General features: G+C 42.0%; 1 long non-coding RNA gene across 1 annotated transcript in view; it reads left to right on the top strand.

The window, feature by feature from the left end:
- LOC128352520 (uncharacterized) overlaps window positions 1-17,096 on the top strand; it is a 92,076-nt gene that overhangs the window by 22,541 nt on the left and 52,439 nt on the right. The window lies entirely within an intron of this gene.

Below are 17,096 nucleotides of genomic sequence, written 5' to 3' on the forward strand. Positions count from 1 at the left end.
GAGGGTCTACCTGAAAACAGACAGAGAAAGAGATGCTCTTATTTCAGCATGGAGCATATTCCAAAGCCCTGGGGCAGCCAGAGAGAAAGCCCGGTCCTGGGTCGCCACTAGACGAGCCAGCGGCAACCATTACTGTATCTCTCCAGAAGATCATAACAGACAGCAGGGTTTATGACAAAGAAGGCACTCTCTTTAAAACCCTGGGCCCAAGCCATTAAGAGTTTTATAGGTAATAACCAACACTTTGTATTTCACCACTTTGTATTCTATCCGGTAATACACACACATGGTCACCACACATGTATGCCAGCCATGTGTGTGCCAACGCCACATGGAGACTGCAGGGAACAGCGCCACAACCACATGCAGCCTTTTGGAGAGCAATCGCCACCACCAGAAACGCGGTGGGATGGTGGACAAACAGGTAAGGAGTTCCTTGCCTGATTTTTAAGGGAACTGTTTGCCACCCCACCTGCAGCTGTATGAACAGCTCATGCCCATCCCTACTTAGAACCATGCTTGCAGCAATTGTTATATAGAGTCAGCTAGACCCTTTTTGGTTATCTGGGCAGAAGAACTGCAGTACCAGTTCTGGCCACTATACGGGCGGCACTGTAGTGCAACAGAGAGCAGGCCAATAACTCTTTCTACCTGGGAGCAGTTGTGGTGGAACGGGAAGTAGGGGTCTGAACCTTCTGCCAGAGTTCCTGAGTTTTCTATGGGCATGTTTGTACCCCAAAAATCAAAACCCGAATTTTACCAAAACTACGCATCACACTAATAAAAATGTCGCAAATGATACTCAGAATGCTGATTATAAGGAATGTATAATTTATACTATATATCATTCACATTAAGTTTTATAAACAAAACAAAACAAAAATACAGGAGCGGAAACTATAGAGACATTAATCTTAGAACATCTAATGCGCATCTTAAAATACCCTGACTAACCAATACTAACCCACTCAGATTATCAGCACCAAACTATCATATGAGAAATCATTACAAACAGTAACATGTCCCATGTGATAAAGAACACGTTGGTGTCATAACTGCAGTACACAAGCCACCTCTTATACAGGTGAGTGGTGGTTTGATGACTTGTGTTCCCCCATTAAGAACTTGTCTAAGATTTATGGTTGTCCTGCAGATGTAACCTTACCATGTGGTAAATGTTAGTGTTTAGTATTATTTTACGTTTTGTGAGCACTGGCTAACATCCAGATGTCCTGTTGAAATTAAATCGTCATTTAGACTATTTAAACTAAACCAGATGTGAATATGCTGAGTAGTACTAATGTGTGGCTTGCCTGGTCAACCACTATTACTTACATTCAGATCTCCCAGTTCTGCCTCTTCTCTCTTCTTTTTATATTCCCTCTTGATTCCTTTGCTTCATATCCTTCTTAAATATCTTCTTCCATCTTGACTCATTGGCATATGATTGGGATATCATATGCCAATTGGAAGTTGCCTCTCCTGACAATGGCCTCCTCATTCTTGCCCTTTAAACTGGTACTGTATTCAAGATCCACCTGTTTCCTTGACCTTCCCTAACTGAGGCTTTGTTTGCTAAAAATGATTGTGCATGTGAAAGACAAAGAGCCTCACCCCCACCCCCCGCCTGCCATCACAGCGTATCACATCCTGGTGGCACACTGCCAATGTGTGCATTAGGCTTAACATTTCTTGAATTAATTAATCTGATTGATATTTATTGTGATTGCATGACATTTTATACACATTGCTCATTAGATGCCTTACAAATGGAACTCTTTTGATGACATAATTTGTGCTCTTAAAAATAATAAAGACAACTGCTGTGTCACAACTCTTCATTGTTCCAGTTTAGTGTTTCTTACGCTCATAAATAAAGGATGAAATGTTAGAGAGTAGTCAATCAAGTTTGGCTTCCATAATGTAGACACCAAGTCTCCTTTCATTTATGTCATCAAACAAATAAAAGTCACAGGGCCCAAATATATCTTTCATGCTTGCATCTTATAAAATCATGATGGATTTAGGCAATTAGTCAACTCATGACTTTGATCCCCAAAGTAAAACCTCGGCTTAACAACACTAAGCAATTCCGTTAGTGAACCATGTGAAGCAAGCAGATGTCTGCTGCATGATTCTTCAAACATGCTGCAGGTTTGTTAAACATTCACCCCATTCAGCTTTTCCTTATGTTTACTTTTCAAAATCTACTGGGAAGTTTTCCTACACACTCCCATTGAAATGCATGTTAGCCAGTTCCATTTTGTACTCCGTGGACATTCCTTTGTCCAAGTCATTGATGAGTAGCATATGGACACAAAATGTTTTGTTTTGCATGGACATAAAATACATTTAAATATTTTTGCACCATGCATATATATATGTCAGAGGCACAGCTGAAAACTACTCACATGCAAACTACTTACTATCAAAAAGCAGTGGGTAGCAAAATATTACCAGAAATTTCTGAAAACACATGCTTTACCTGTTTGTGACGAACATTTATACATTTAGAACACAGAATGCATGTTAAATACATGTACAAAACTCAATATGAAAGGAAAGAGAAGCTGTGCTGTTACAAACAGGGCCATGACAGACTATTAAGAGGGCTTTTTTAATGTACACTGAGAGCTGGTTTGTAAACTTCAGTTACTGATCTGCATAATTCTGCTGACTTCTGTACTACAACTGATTTGTACCAAAAATGGATACACAATTTCAGCTTAAAACTTGTGTTTATTGCTGATATCAGGTCTGGCAATTGAGCATGAAGTAATATTATTAGGCTACTCTTAATTTAAACCCCTACCTTTTCTTTATCACCAATGTGCAGGTTGCCACATGAAGTTGTTGCCACTCCGGCACTAATTAAATCAGTGTGAGGAAAAACATCAAAGCTTAGGTAAAAGTAGTATTTTTAAAAAAATCAGGAAAGAAGTCTTGGAGCAAAAAACAATTCTCTCTCAAATGCCAAGTTTGCCTATGGCTCAAAATGCTGTAGTAGAATGTTAGAAAATACAGGCAACATGTTTAATATGCATATGGTTTCTTAACTAGGATACGGTTGCAGCTAGGAGTGCTTCCAAGTCAGATGGCAAGCAGTGGGAACTGGGGAGCACTTCCTTTCCCAGGACTCCTAGAGTAAAACCAGATGTGATGCTAAACACATTGTGTGTGTGTGTGTGTGTGTGTGCTTTTCTTTTTTTAAAATAGCAGCTGTGGGGTCCCAATCAGGTTCAGGACAATGGCACACAAGGAAGGGACAATGTGATTCTAATGGAAACATCCACCCACCCCTTGAAGCTGCTTTAAGTGCCAGGACGGTCCTTAGCTTCATCAAGCAGAAGGGAAATGGATGGACCTGGAACTGATGGAACACTACTGTGACTTTGAATTGAAAATAAAAGACACTCCAGAGTATCAAAAATCATGTGAAATATAGGCAGTGATAATTTCCCACTGATGACTGGGAAACCAATTTAATGTATGCCATTCTGCTGTGGGATCCAACCAAGAAGCCCCAGGAAGAAACAGAGGTCTCCCATGCCAACTGCTCATATTGCCCTAGGAAAACAGGACTTACTGTCCATCCATCCATCCATCCTTTATTAGGGTAATTGGCCAGGGAAGGCTGGACATACACAGCCACAGCTTTAGAGAAAGAATAAAATTACTGAGAACTCCCTCCTCTGTTCATTTTACAATTTCAGTAGGGTTGACTGGAGAGCCATGAGAAGGTTGTGATCTCCATTGTTGAAAACAGTTTCTTTCAGGGGTGAGGGGAGGAAATGTGAAGGGTAGACAGATGTTGAGCATATTTTCTGTAAGACTCTGACAGGAAACGCACTCGGCACCAATGTATCCTTAATTCTCAGGCTAGTGAGCAAGCCTTAGAGGAAATACTACATGACCTGCTCCGGTCTATTGAAGTTAAGAGACTTCCTTCTGATCTGGTGGATTTCTGTTGGATTTCCCTGTCATTCCATCCTTTGACCAGAGTGGGGTGCTGGTGCACAGACTAAATCCCTGCCTCATAGGTGATCCTAAGATCCCAGCTCAAGATCTGGTGTTGGTTTCAGCTCTCTTGTCCACCTTGACAAATATCCATTATTAAATCTAGGCACTAGTGAACCATTCAAAACATTTTAGAATCTATCTAAAATTTAGATAGCCTAAATAAGACCAAATATCTATTTGTTCAAACCCACCATTTCCTTGTCTAAATCATTATGACCCTCCATGCAGATTCCAAAGCCATCCTTTAACTTAGACCTTTATTATTAAAGTGGCCAATGCAAAAAATAAGGTTGTATCAATGATACAAAATAAGAAGCTATTTCATTAAGGCTCTCTCAGAATGCTGCATTTTAGAGATGAATTGTTATCTACCATTTTAGTTCAAATATCAAACTTGTTTGAAGGTGTCCTTGTAATATTGTGTGGTCAAACTTAAGTACCTTTTCAAGATTGCTGTGGTTTTCTATTACCATCAATCAATGCAACACATACTAATTAAGTACTTCACTATGCTCTTGCATGATTTATTAGGTCTTCCTTCATTAATGTGTTTGATCAGAAAAGTAATTAAACAATGAACAGTGGCAGCAACACATACTTTGCATCAATTATTAAATCAAGGTTTCCTAGAATAAAAATGTGATAATTAATATTAATGCTGTCATGAGTTTAACTAGACGTCAAATTTGTTTGAACCTATAGTAGTGCTAATCCTCAGATTTACCATGAATAAACTGCATAAGACAGTATTAAAATGAACTAGACTATGTTTGTTCCTGACATTGACACTTGAAATAATTGAGTAGACAGCAGAAAGGTCAGAGTTCCAGAAAAAGAAATGCAAGATCTTATATATGTCAAAAGTCATGCCTGTTTCTTCTTCTATTGGTTCAAACCAAAGTTCTGCATAAATGAAAGCCAGTATGGTGTAGTGGTTAGAGTGTTAGAGTAGAATTTGGGAGGCCTGGGTTCAAATCCTCACTCAGCCAGGAGTTCACTGGGAGACCTTTAGCCTACTCAGGCATTGTAGTGTACTTGTGTTCAGATGTCCATTCACTCCTACATGTTTTTGTGTAGATGACTATACCTGAGTTCATTTTAATAGTGAACCTGGGTACAGATCCTCAAATGCATGGTCCAAATATGAAGTGTGTCTGCTGTACCTGCATTCAGCATAACGTGTGTGAATAACTGTACCTGCATGTAGATCTGCACCTATGTACACTGTACACAGATTGTACGAGTAAACATAATGTGGGAATATGGCCATAGACCTGCTCACTCTCTCTCAGCCTAACCCATAAAGAGGACTATTATGAGCCTAAACGCAGGAAAGAAGAACCGGGTACCTCATGGGTTCTGGGTTCCTTAGAGGAAAAGTAGAATACAGATGTCATGAAGCAAGTCTCTAGCTGATTCCAGTGTTATCAAAACTAGGAACAGTGTCCTAAGGACAAGGCAAAGAGAAATGCTTTCACTAGCTCTGAGCAGCCAGAAACTCCCTGGCTAGCTGGAACGCAGCAGAGAAAACTGCCAAATATGAGGAGAGCTTCTTCCCATAATTTAGAATGCAGAGCCCACTCATGTCGGCTGGCCAGTGTGCTCCTGTTATCACCCTAACAATGCCTGAACAAGGCTTCTGCACTATGGAAATTAAATCAATATAAGATGCATATATCTTACTATGGCTTCTCCACACTAGAAAGCAGAATTCCCAGCAATTGGGAACTGTAGTGCACTGCAGACACTCTTACTGGACTGTCAGACTCATTGTTTTAAAAAACAAAACAAAACAATGTCCCTGAACATAGAAAACAAATGCACTGGGAAGAAAGCCTGTTGTTCTAACCTACCTCTACCAGCAGGCCCTCCAGGTTAAAACCTTACTTTCAAGGGCCTGAAACAAAGAAAGAAGTGTTTATATGTTCATTATATTTGAAAGATACTGTGAAGGCTTCTTTTTCACCAGGTTGTATCAGCTAAGAAAAAAAGGTGATAAACATTTGATCTTGCTTGGGCAAAGAATCCCCAAGGTCACACAATACTTTCTGAAATATGGCTCTCTATGAAATATGACTTGACATTCATTAACTAGAAAACCTCAGGAAATAAACTATTAACCTTTTCACCAAATTATTTTAAAACAAATTATATATCAATGCCATATACTATAAATCACATTACAAATAAATAAAATTAACATCACAAATAAATAAAAATAAATAAATATATAAACCACATAAAATGCATCCTGTTAAAAAAAATTAAATATTTGTTTGATTTTAGCTTTTTGTGCCAACCAGGGAAGCATGCTTAATGAATTTATAATTTTGGGGTTAGGCTATGTTGGCAGCTGATTTTCTCATTATCTGACCAAAATCCTTTCCCTTTTTATGTACTTATTTATTCATTTCAAATATTTATTTGATTCTTTCCCACTAAACATTTCTCTCAAATGGTTAGAAACACCACCACCCCCAAATATTAAATATCTGTAGTTTAAACTACAGAAAGATAATACTTAACCAAAGATGAAACACACACTAGCGGCAAAGAATCTGATTTAACTATTCAGTTTGTGTTCTACACTGTCATTCCTTGTATCAAGGAAATTAGGACTCTACGGGTTAGGGCTAGGTTTCAAGTTCATGTGAACTTGGAAATTTTCATCGATCCCAGCTTTGTGCCTAAAAACCCAACATTTAAGCCAAGATCATTCATCTAAGTTTTGCACTTGGCCTTTCAGTGTCAGCTTAATGTAGAGCTTTTGCAGCATGAATCTGGGATTTGCAGAAAGTCCTGAGTTCATATTACACACTCTGCAAAGGCAAGCTGTTGGGATATCTGGTTTTCATTCATTCGTTTTCTTTCATTCATGCATCCATCCATTCATTTAATTTATATACTGCCCTTCCTAAAGTGGCTCATGGCAGTTTACATTAAAATTAAAAAAACACACACATAAGAAAACAATTTGAAATTTTTTAAACCCGATTAAAAATCATTAAAATTAAAATGGAAATTAGATATTATTAAAAGCCAGGCTAAAAAGATAGGTCTTTAAGGCTCTCCTGAAGGCCTCCAAGGAAGATAATCCAGAAACATATTGGCAGCCAGCAGGGGCGTAACAAGGCTGGAGTGGGCCCAGAGACAAAATTTTAAAATGGGCCCCTCACTGATGCACACACACACTTCATAATATATAGTCATGTGACTTGCCTCTGGGGGGTCCCTCAAGGCATGGGGGGCCCCAGGCAGCCGCCTCTCCTTGCCTAATGGTAGTTACGCCCCTGGCAGCCAGTGCAGCTGTTTAAGAACAGGCACAAAATGGTCTATCTAGTATACCCCAGAGACCAATTTACTGGATGTTGCTGTGATCATGTGAACCAGCCCTAACTAACCCAGACTAGTCTAGGACCTAGTCTACAGAACCTCTGTAACCTATGTGTGTGCAGATCTCAGAGTCCTCTTCAGGTGCAGAAAGGAACAGGAAATGTAGCATCAGTCCTCCCTGCAGTAGACAGGCAGTTTTGAAACCTCTGGACTGGCCAAACCTCATATAAATATGAGGAGCCTGGCCTTCTACCTTTGCATGGTGGTTCAGCAGCACACCTACCTGTGTAAGGGACTGCGACCTGCAGAATACACATTTCAGGCAAGATTTGGGTATGGCCATCCACAGCCCTGGCTTGGTCCTGAAAGAGTGATGGTGCTTTAAAAGTGCTCCAAGCTCAAAAGAACTCCGGGGCAGAAGTTGCAATTTTTCAAATTAATATTTAATCCTTTTTAAAAGCATGGGAGATCCAGCCACTGATCTTTCAATGTCATGTCTACTTTGACTCCCAGTCAACACTTAAGCAGTAATGTGAGCATTGCATCATAGGCCCCAATTAGTGTGCTTGATATACCCAAACTGTCCATGATGAACTGAATAAGAAATTAATTTACTTTATGAATACCACACACTTGGAAAACTGTGATCTCCCAGGAGCATGTGACTCAGCTTGGATAAGTAACAGATTCCAACATTTTCAATCAAAATGAGACATTGAACAAATAATAATTCAATAACCTTCAGAAGAGCAGCAGCCGGGGCTGATTTGCTAAAGGAATTTTCATTCTCACCTGGATGCCTCAATAAATTATCAGTTGTATCCTTCCTTTTCAATTGACAATATGTGATGTGCAGCTCTCCGTACAGTGAATGAGAGAAAGAGCTATCATTAAGTAATCAAAGCACAAGAAGCCGTTAAATCATTGTTGACTTCCAACATGTTCACACATGATATAAGCTAGTCTCGTTCAGTGGAAGTTAGCAGGCTTGTATTTTATAGAGAAGATAAGATTGGCATAAACATTGCTCTGCTTTTGGTGATAACTGCACAAAAGCAGTTTAAGGCATATTACATTATACTCTTATAACCATGTAACACAACTGATTGGCCTCAGAAACACAGAGAGAGAGAGAGAGAGAGAGAGAGAGAGAGAGAGAGAGAGCAGAGACATATACAAACCTGATTACAAATTGGTCTCTTTGATAAGTCCACCATAATTAACCCCTATCAGGAATCTGACTCCAAGCTAATCTTCAATTACAACCTCTAAGATAGAACTGAACCCAGGGGCGTAACGATAGGGGGGCAGGCAGGGCATGTGCCCTGGGCGCCACTTGGTAGGGGGCGCCAAAAAGTGCCCCCGCCGATCCCCTTCCTTTCCCGCTGCGCTCGCATCTCCCTACGGAGACGACTGAAGTGTTCAGGGCTTGCCGTCTCCCTACGGAGGTTGCCCATGCCGCCGCGGCCAGGGGTCCTCTTTCCACCCTGGCAGGTGGCGGCGGCTACGACTGGAGTGACGCTGAGGCCTGCCGTCCGGCCCGGCGTTGCTTCTCAACTGCGCAGGCGCGTGGCGCAGTTGAGAAGCGACACCGGGCCGGACGGCAGGCCTCGGCGTCACTCCAGTCGTAGCTGCTGCCCCCTGCCGTCCTCCTTTCACCCCGCAGCGGCGGGCGGCGGCTACGACTGGAGCGACGCCGAGGCCTGCCGTCCGGCCCGGCGTCGCTTCTCAACTGCACCGCGCGCCTGCACAGTTCAATAGATTGAACTACGCAGGCGCGCGGCGCAGTTGAGAAGCGACGCCGGGCCGGACGGCAGGCCTTGGCGTCGCTCCAGTCATAGCCGCCACCCCCCGCCGCCTGCCGGGGTGGAAGGAGGACCCCTGGCCCCTGGTCACGGCGGCATGGGCGACCCCCATAGGGAGACGGCGAGCCCCGAACACTCCAGTCGTAGCAGCCGCCCGCCGCTGCAGGGTGGAAGGAGGACAGTAGGACCCATGGCCCCTGCTCACTCACCCCACCCGTGGATCACCCACCCCACCAGCGAAGGGCAGCAGGGGGGATGGGGCGGGGGGAGGCCGGCGGTGGCAGCTGGAGTGTTCAGGGCTCGCTGCCGGGGGGGCGCAATTTCAGGGGGGGGCGCAATTTATTTCAGTGCTTGCCCTGGGTGCCGTTTTCCCTAGTTACGCCTCTGACTGAACCTGTGCTATACTTACAATAAGGGTGTGCACAAACCAAGGTTCGACACCGCGGGGAAGGAAGCGGTGAGTGGGAACTTCAAGAAAGAGAAACTTGCATGCGTGGACACCATGTGCATGCTGGGGCAGCGCAGGGGTACTTGGGAAGCGCACCGCCCCAGCCCAGCCAGAAGCTGCATAAGGCTTCCTGCATAAGGCTTCTGGAGCAGGTAAGCTCTCACTCACGGCGCCAAACCTGTGCTACAACCTCAGTTCATGCACACCCTTAATTTGCAAATGCACAGATCCCAATATTAGCTGCACAAATCCCTATGGCCAAGGGGTGGGTGGGCAAAAGTAGTTTTAACAGATGGAATTACTTATGAAGGTGGAACCAGCTAGTTTCACTGCAGCTGTGCCTGGAAGTCTTTGCCAATAGAGAAGTGCTGGTACTTGATACATTGTGCATGGGGTGGGGGATGCTTTATTAGTAAACACAACAAGAACCTATATAGCAGATAAACAGAAGGCATTTGTTTGGCCAAAGTTATGTCACTTTTTTGTATTATCTTAATACTTTTTTATATTAAGTTATTCCACGATTTACTACATCTTCAAGAATCACCACTGGCCAGTTTTTACAAGGCTTAACTCTGTATTTCAAATTTTCTCATCAAGCAAGACATGTTTAGTTTTCACATGGCCATTTCTGGAGCATATCTCATCATCAGTGAACCAGGAGCTGCCTGACTTTAAGGCAGAGAGACCCGCAGATTCTATCTACAGTTATCTCATGTGGTAGAATACTGAACTGCAACAACCTGACCAAATAAAGAGCTCTCAAGATTTGAACTGGCCCCACCTAGTCAGGTCAGCCACTGGATCCCACCAAAGTAGGAAGGACTATATAGGCTTCCTTTTTGGGCTAAGTCTCTACCTTAGTAATGAGGGTTTTTTGCTTTTGGTGAGCTGTGTCTTGGCTGCTCTGACCTCTGGCTCCATTCCTGATTTACTGCTTGACGCTGACTTCTGTGGCTTCTGGCTTTATGTGTGTAATCCTTGATCAGGCTACTTCATGCCTGACCCCCAGCTTTAACTCTGCTTTCTTTCCAACTTCTTGAGTCCTGGTTGCCAAAATAAAGCACTCTCAAGTTTTGAACTAGTCCCTACATCTTTCTGGTCCTGACCTTGAACTACCTTGTGCCAGTTTGAGGAAACTGCTCATAGCTCAGCCCTGGACAACCAGTCGTGGAAAGCATTTAGTTCCCAGCTAAGCTGATTCCTGTTGGAGACCGTGTCCCTACATCAACTTGCAAATAATAAACCAAAATGACAGATAAAAGTACGGCTACTGAATGACAGGGGTCCTTACACCTTCAGCCCAAGTACATGGCATATACACATTTGGATTTCATTTTGTTTTCATGGGGATCCCTACTACACACAAAGACATTTAATGTAATATGGTTTTATTGGTTCATAATCTGTCCTATCCTAATGTATGTACTACTCATAATTAGTGCATCATGCTATCTTATGCTGGTCTTGCACCGTAATAAATATGATTGGTTGATTGATTGATACACACAGAGGCAAACATTTAAAGACTGCTGTAAATATTGTAGCTAACAAGTCTCCATTTAGAGCACCATTAAAAATCAAAAGATTTTGCTGACATTATGCAAATAAGCATTGCTAAATATTCAGCCATATATGCTAAATATATATTTAGCATAAATATGCTAAATATAGCAACCATAATATTCCATTGATGGAATCACACAATTTAAAAACACCATAATTCACATGAAAAATTGCCATGAGGTTTCCAAGTTAAGGTTTTTGGACAAGCCTATGACAGACAATGGGAGCAGAAATTAATGCAATTTTAAAAGAAGACATTCCAACTATGTGAGATCATCAATTTGGAGGCAAATAATGGCTCTCAGGCCTAGTCAACAAGTTCTGTACATTTTTATTTCTTGCTCAAACACAAACACACACACACACACTACTGCAGTCACAGGTAAGCAATAAAGCAAAAGGTTTCCCAAGCATGAAAGTGGAAGTAAAAAAATATCTTTAAAGAGATTTCAGCACCGAAGAATGTACGCCTGCTGTCTGTTCCTCTAAATTGTCCTTTTTATACTCATTTTATGACTTCAGTAGGCTGGATCAGCTATTTAGGCTCCGGGTGAATGATGGTACAGAAAGGAGGAATGCCTTTTAGAACACTGATCAGAAGGAGGAAAAAACCCTTTGCTGATCAGAAGAAGGGGGAAACAAAAAAAAATAAAATCCTTTGCTAACAACATTGACAGACAGAAAAGAGATAAAAGGACAATTCCAGAAAAGGTATAGTATAAATTGAACTATGGCCTATTTTTAGATTTAGGGAACACCCTGATTCACAGAGCAGCTGCTATCTTTTCAGTTTAATTCATGTTTAGGCTTGCCACCTGCTCTCTATCTAAATGAACGGTTCCTTATTTCAGATTAAAATGTGATGTCCCTTTTCAAGTTAATAAGGAACTCAGTTTGTTCCTCTTTTTGGCCTTGAGGCTCAACCAGGGCCACTGACTGCAATGGACAGCATACACACACAGTGACAGAAAGGTGGCTTAACACTGGAGGTCTCTAAAAAGCAGTCTTCAGCCCTGTGGGGCTGCTATAAGAACTATAACTCCCATAAAGCTTCTTTTTGGTGCCAAAACTTCACTCTTGCCCCTGCTAAGCTAAGTCTTGAGGAACAGGCATATAAAGACATCGCTCATGTTGGGGGAAAAATTATCTAGCCCTATTCTGATGTTCAAATTTTCCATTTCTAAAATTTCTACTTGCTACTTGAAGCACTTTTGAGATATAGTGAAGGGAAATTAATATGGTGAACGTGCATTTTTTACTGTATAAATGGATCAGACAACATGCCAAATCAGATCACAATCCACTCAAGGCATCGCAAAAATTTGAATAGTAATTTCAGATTAAAAATTAATGCAATACAGATGCTAATGAGGGGAAAATCTTCCAATTCAAAAATTTCTGGAAAACTCACATCTCTGATTCTAGGTCTAAAATAGGTTATAATATTCTGTGTCAATATTCTGACACTATTGTACTACTTCCTGTCAGCCAAATGACTAGTTTTTGATAATACAGTACTTCTAAAGTAAAGTGAGCCATCAATTCGATTTCAACTCCTAGCACCCACAGAGCCCTGTGGTTTTCTTTTTGGTAGAACATAGGAGGGGTTTACCATTGCCTCCTCCCATGCAGTATGAGATGATGCCTTTCAGCATCTTCCTATATCACTGCTGGCAGATATAGGTGTTGGATTCAAACTGGCAACCTTCTGCTTGTTAGTCAAGCATTTCCCTGCTGTGCCACTTAAGGTGACTCACAGTACTTCTATATCAGGGAATATGGTCACTGGTCTTCTGTGTCATAGGGAATGGAAGGAAGATGGAATGAACAAATATTAATTTGCAACTTTTTGAACAGAATGCACTACCTCTACTTAAAGCTGTTAGTTCATACCTAAGGGAACAGGAGCAGCAGCTGCTTCCTCAGTCTTCTTGATACTTTAATACACATAGCGTGAAGACTTATTTCCCTTATTTCTTGCTGCTCCCACTTGAGCAATGCACAGCTGGTGAAATTCAGCTATCTAAATCCTCAAAATGGATTCTTGATGTGAGGAATATCGCAGTGTTGTACATAAGCACCCAAATATTGTCTTGCTTCATCTGAACAAAGTCCCATTGAAGTCCCAGAAAGCTCATAAGCCGGACCTGTTGGTGACTGCCTTCCTCTGCTGTTCTTGTATTTAGAGATATACAGCCTCTGAACAGATGAGAAGCTAGCTGTCAGAACTAATACCTGTTGAGAGATCAATCTGTATAATCTTCAAAGCTGTCTATACTAATGTCCACTTCTACCACCAGGTTTTGTAGAAAGGGAGCTGGGGGGGAGGACTTCCCAAGTTTCTTCTAGAAATTCAGAATCTTGTAGTAAATCTCAACTGGGCATCTATTATATTCTTGAAATGTCAGTTTAAAAATATATTGTAGTCTAAATGCATATTCAGAAAAAGTGGTTGAAAATGAATTATTTCCCCCCCTCCCTTGTAGGAGTAGATTGTCTTAATTGTTTCTTGTTTATTTTGCTGTTATGCTGGTCATGGACTGAAATGAAGACTTGACTTGACTTGACTTGACTTGACTATTTGATCTAATATTTAGAGTGAAACAGAAGGAGGCTGCTCTCACCAAGCCCAGGCTTAGTCAGACCAGAGGCGTATCTAGGGAAAACAGCGCCTAGGGCAAGCACTGAAATTGCACCCCACCCCCCAAATATCTGACACCCATCTTTCAGATAACTTCACTGTAATATCAGCTCAAAAAGTAAAAAATCAAGCTTGTTAATCTTTTAATTAACAAATTATGGCACTACCTGAAAATTATAACTGCACCTGACGTGCTTTCACTGATGCAAATTGCTGAGGCAGCACAGATACAGCCTTCTTCAGAAAGCAGGAATCACATCTATCAGCTATTCAGAGAGGTACTGGAGACTGGATGTAGCCCTTACACTCCCCGATCAGCATGTTTATTGCATTCCAAATCCAGCAGTGTGTATTAGCAACCCCCCTCCCCCCCCCCACCGCCAGCTGCTATCTGCCAGCAAGCAGCAGCATTCACATTTTTTATATCCTGTTCTTCTTCCAAGGAGCCCAGAGCAGTGTACATACTTAAGTTTCTCCTCACAACTACCCTATGGAGTAGGTTAGGCTGAGAGAGAAGTGACTGGCCCAGAGTCACCCAGCAAGTCTCATGGCTGAATGGGGATTTGAACCCAGGTCTCCCTGGTCCCAGTCCAGCACTCTAACCACTATCAAGGCAGTGTGTGCACACCTGCATTCAGAGTGGGGCCTTACAGCCTCAGTGCCTCCTCCAAAACACAAGTCAGCCTACATGCACATATAGCTACAACATGCAATAAAACAAACAAAAAACCCCACTCCATATTAAGAGTAAGATACACAAAATGAGCAAGCAGGGCTATTGCTGGGGAATCTCAAGGTTAGGGCATGGAAGAGAGAGAAACTCATATATTAATTCATAAGGGGTACACTTATGAACAATTCTGGAATGTTAATCAAACTGTCCCCTCCTTTCCCCTTCCAATAAATCAGAGCAAACAGCAGAGGAAGAGAGATTTCGTTTATCCTTCTGCAACAATCAAATCCATGTGCCCATGAGCTCTTGGAAGGGCAAACCAGCACAGCTAAGTGCCTACTCCCCTCCCCTCTAGCTCCCTCCAACAACAGAGCACAGAGAAAAGCCCACCCAAAGAAAGGAAGATTGGATTTGAGTGGGATGTGGAGAGGGGTTTATTTATTTATTTATTAAACTTCTATACTGCCCAAACTTTCATCTCTGGGCGGTTAACATAAAAACAATTAAAACACATATAAAAGTTAAAACAATGCAACAATTTAAAAACAGCCATAAAATTAAAGACAGACAATTTTTAAAAGCTGGGAAAGCTTGGGTGAAAAGATGGGTTTTCAGGTGTTTTTTTAAAATTGCAAGAGATGGCAATTTTATTAATAATAAACACATTTCTACTATGGGCTTTGTTTGGTCTTTGCCTAATTCCCTTGGGTTGAGAAAAAATGTTGAAGAGAATGAATAGAACAGAAAAATACATAACAGGTGCTGTCTTTAAATCTAAAATGATCCCTCACTAGTAGCCATCACATGCTGGAAAACCTCAGGCCAGGGGACTGCTTAGTCTGCATTCTCATGACTTAGGACAAATCAGTTGTGCACCTGACAAACACTACTTATACTTATACAGCCAATTATTTTCACTCTTCATTACTGCATGAATATCAAATGGCTATGTGCCACAACACCTTCCTTATAATGAATCTGACTTAGAACCAAGTTAAATAGAATTTAATGCAATTCCCAATTTCCATAGGTAAGGCCTGAGATTTAACTGGGTAATCCTGAGTAGTTTTATGATCACACATGAGATCTTAAATCTTCATGAAAGGAGCTGTTCCTTACAGAAGACATTCCCAGCCAGATCACACCTATTCTCCTATCTAGAATCAAATAGCTACAGTGAGCTGAAATGATCCATTCACCAAATAGCTTAAGGAACACACCTTGGATTGAAGCGCTGCTTTCACGCAGCAAGCCTGCCTTGCCCCTGACATAAGACTGAAGAGCTTCCTCCAACTCTTTAGAGCTCTAAGTCATGCCCCTTTTGCATGTGATGTGTCACATGATGACATCACATGCAAAGGGTGTGTGGCCTCGAGCTATAAATTGCCAGATCAAGCTCTTCAGTCTCATTTCAGGGCAGGCTGCCTGCCTAAAAGTATCCATTTTCTCTTTCTTTCTCTCTCTCTCCCTCTGGAGGAAGAGAAAGGGGAATAGATGCTTTCAGGCAGCAAATGCTTCCTGAAAATAATGGGAAAGTCAGTGCTCAGGGAGGCTCCTGGGGTGTGTGTGTGTGCCTCCCATGGCTGTGTGTGGGGGTTCCATTTTTTTTTAATCAACTCTGGGTGGTGGGGCATGGCAGGCACAATGGTGCCCCCCTGAAACTGGTGCCTAGGGCATGAGCCCTGCCTGCCCCACCCTGATTATGTATCTGAGGCAGACAAGTCTGGGCTTGAAGGATCCCATGTGGATACCAGCAGTGCGATGGTGCCAAACCCAGCGCTGAAGCCCTGCTCTTAGCTGAGCTTAAGGGTGCAGAGATGCCCTTACCCAGCTGCTGGAATTGTGTGTCAGTGGGGCCTGCTTGCAGTTCAAGCTGGCACAGAGACGAGCACCTAGAGCACCTATCCCTGGAGGAATCACCTAGTACACTGTGTTCAGCATATAGAACACTGTGGGATACCCAGAGGTCAGGATAACAAGTCCCGGCCTCAGAGCGATCCACCCTGCTCCACACTGCACCGAGCACCATGGATCATGTGGAAGCATGATCCACACTTCCACTCAAAACTGGATGATCGTCTGGGGGGAAGGCAAGGTTTGCAAAGTCATCCCCCTGCCCACCAGCCCAGTAGGTTGTGTTAATGGTCCCACTGTCTTTCACTGGCAAGAAGTCCATAGCACAATGAAATAAAATATTTCCCAAAAAGTGGACACCGAATTCACAAACAACAAAATCACATCTTTGCTGAATTCATTCCAGTCCTGAACTTAGAACAAAAAATAATCTTAAAGAGTTTATAAACTCTTTAGTTAGGGGTTTATAATGTGAATGAGGATAGGGTTAATATGGATAAGAATGTTACTGGTATGTTGTTTTTCAGAGTAATTTTCTCTGCAATAAAAACAGTGAGCCTGTAACCTTGGATCCCTCAAACCTTATGAACATTATGGTCAGTTCATAAAGCAGCTACTGTGACTTGTTTCCCTAAATTCAGAGGTTATTTTTGCTAAAGCCACTCCAATCTGTTCTATTAACTCACAAATTGTCTTGATCATTTAAAGAAAACAGTTCTTTACTCTAGTCATAACCCTCAAATGTGTTTCTTCCAC

The sequence above is a fragment of the Hemicordylus capensis genome, chromosome 3 (genome assembly GCF_027244095.1).
Source record: "Hemicordylus capensis ecotype Gifberg chromosome 3, rHemCap1.1.pri, whole genome shotgun sequence".
Classification (NCBI taxonomy): domain Eukaryota; kingdom Metazoa; phylum Chordata; class Lepidosauria; order Squamata; family Cordylidae; genus Hemicordylus; species Hemicordylus capensis.